This window comes from Dama dama, unplaced genomic scaffold, assembly GCF_033118175.1.
Source record: "Dama dama isolate Ldn47 unplaced genomic scaffold, ASM3311817v1 ptg000093l, whole genome shotgun sequence".
Classification (NCBI taxonomy): Eukaryota; Metazoa; Chordata; class Mammalia; order Artiodactyla; family Cervidae; genus Dama; species Dama dama.
Window position 1 is genome coordinate 6454494 of NW_026870908.1, and position 3142 is coordinate 6457635.

A 3142-nucleotide genomic window follows, 5' to 3' on the forward strand; every position below is an offset into this window, starting at 1 on the left:
GTGTTAAAAAATATGAGGAGCCTGAAAATGTGTGAAAAATATGAAGAGCTTCAAAAGGTGTCAAAAATATGAGGAGCATGAAACGGTCTGAAATTTAGGAGGATCATGAAAAGGTGTTCAAAAACATGAAGAGCCTGAAAAGGTGTGAAAAATATGCAGAGCTTCAAAAGGTGTGAAATATATGAGGAGCATGAAACGGACTGAAAAATAGGAGGAGCATAAAGCCGTGTTCAAAAACATGAGAGCCTGAAAAGGTGTGAAAAATATGAAGAGCTTCAAAAGGTGTCAAAAATATGAGGAGCATGAAGCAGTCTGAAAAATAGGAGGAGCATGAAGCGGTCTGAAAAATAGGAGGAGCATGAAGCGGTCTGAAAAATAGGAGGAGCATGAAGCGGTGTTCAAAAACATGAAGAGCCTGAAAAGGTGTGAAATATATGAAGAGCTTCAAAAGGTGTGCAATACATGAGGACCATGAAACAACCTTAAAAACAGGACGAGCATGAAGCTGTGTTCAAAAACATGAGATTTTGAAAAGGTGTGAAAAATATGAAGAGCTTCAAAAGGTGTCAAAAATAGGAGGAGCATGAAGCGGTGTTCAAAAACATGAAGAGCCTGAAAAGGTGTGAAAAATATGAAGAACATCAAAAGGTGTCAAAAATATGAGGAGCATGAAACGGTCTGAAAATTAGGAGGAGCTAGAAGCGGTGTTGAAAAACCTGAAGAGCCTGAAAATGTGTGAAAAATATGAAAAGCTTCAAAAGTTGTGAAAAATATGAACAGCTTCAAAAGGTGTCAAAAATGAGATGAGCATGAAACGGTCTGAAATATAGGAGGAGCATGAAGTGGTGTTGAAAAACATGAAGAGCCTGAAAATGTGTGAAATATTTGAAGAGCTTCAAAATGTGTCAGAAATGAGAGGAGCATGAAACGGTCTGAAAAATAGGAGGAGCATGAAGCGGTGTTGAAAAACATGAAGAGCCTGAAAAGATGTGAAAAATATGAAGAGCTTCAAAATGTGTCAAAAATATGAGGAGCATGAAATAGTCTGAAATATAGGAGGAGCATGAAACGGTGTTCAAAAACATGAAGAGCCTGAAATGTTGTGAAAAATATGAAGAGCTTCAAAAGGTGTGAAAAATATGAAGAGCTTCAAAATGTGTGAAAAATATGAGGAGCTTCAAAAGGTGTCAAAAATATGAGGAGCATGAAACGGTCTGAAAAAAGGGGAAGCATGAAACGGTGTTGAAAAACATGAAGAGCCTGAAAAGGTGTGAAAATTATGAAGAGCTTCCAAAGGTGTGAAATAAATGAGGGGCATGAAACGGTCTGATAATTAGGAGGAGCATGAAGCGGTGTTGAAAAACATGAAGAGCCTGAAAAGGTGTGAAAAATATGAAGAGCTTCAAATCGTGTCAAAAATATGAGGAGCATGAAACGGTCTGAAAAATAGGAGGAGCATGAAGCGGTGTTCAAAACCATGAAGAGCCTGAAAAGTTGTGAAAAATATGAAGAGCTTCAAAATGTGTCAAAAATATGAGGAGGATGAAAAGGTCTGAAAAATAGGAGGAGCATGAACCGGTGTTCAAAACATGAAGAGCCTGAAAAGTTGTGAAAAATATGAAGAGCTTCAAAAGGTGTCAAATATATGAGGAGCATGAAACGGTCTGAAAAATAGGAGGAGCATGAAGCGGTGTTGAAAAACATGAAGAGCCTGAAAAGGTGTGAAAAATATGAAGAGCTTCAAAAGGTGTGAAATGCATGAGGAGCTTGAAACGGTCTGAAAAACAAGAGGAGCATGAAGCAGTGTTGAAAAACATGAAGAGCCTGAAAACGTGTGAAAAATATGAAGAGCTTCAAAAGGTGTGAAAAATATGAAGAGCTTCAAAAGGTGTCAAAAATGCGATGAGAATGAAATGGTCTGAATAATAGGAGGAACATGAAGTGGTGTTGAAAAACATGAAGAACCTGAAAAGGTGTGAAAAATATGAAGAGCTTCAAAAGGTGTCAAAAATATGAGAAGCATGAAACGATCGAAAATTGGAGGAGCATGAAGAGGTTTGAAAAACATGAAGAGCCTGAAAAGGTGTGAAAAATATGAAGAGCTTAAAGGTGTCAAAATTATGAGGAGCATGAAACGGTGTTCAAAAACATGAATAGCCTGAAAAGGTGTGAAAAATATGAAGAGCTTCAAAAGGTGTGAAAAATATGAAGAGCTTCAAAAGGTGTGAAAAATATGAAGAGCTTCAAAATGTGTGAAATACATGAGGAGCATGAAACGGTCAGAAAAATAGTAGGAGCATGAAGCAGTGTTGAAAAACATGAAGAACCTGAAAAGTTGTGAAAAATATGAAGAGCTTCAAAGTGTATGAAATACATGAGGAGCATGAAACGGTGTGAAAAATAGGAGGAGCATGAAGCGGTGTTGAAAAACATGAAGAGATTTAAAATGTGTGAAATATATGAAGAGCTTCAAAAAGTGTGAAAAATATGAAGAGACTCAAAGGTGTGAAAAATATGAAGAGCTTCAAAATGTGTCAAAAATATGAAAAGCATGAAACGGTCTGAAAAATAGGAGGATCATGAAGCGGTGTTCAAAAACATGAAGAGCCTGAAAAGGTGTGAAAAATATGAAGAGATTCAAAAGGTGTGAAAAATATGAGGAGCATGAAACGGTCTGAAATATAGGAGGAGCATGAAACGGTGTTGAAAAACATGAAGAGCCTGAAAAAGTGTGAAAAATATGAAGAGATTCAAAACGTGTCAAAATATGAGGAGCATGAAACGGTCTGAAAAATAGAATCAGCATGAAGCGGTGTTGAAAAACCTTACGAGCCTGAAAACGTTTGAAAAATATGAAGAGCTTCAAAAGGTGTGAAAAATATGAAGAGCTTCAAAAGGTGTCAAAAATATGAGGAGCATGAAACAGTCTGAAAAATAGGAGGAGCTTGAAGCGGTGTTGAAAAACATGAGGAGCCTGAAAACGTGTGAAAAATATGAAGAGCTTCAAAAGGTGTGAAAAATAGGAAGAGCTTCAAAAGGTGTCAAAATGAGATGAGCATGAAACGGTCTGAAAAATATGAGGAGCATGAAGTGGTGTTGAAAAAAATGAAGAGCCTGAAAAGGTGTGAAATATATGAAGCGC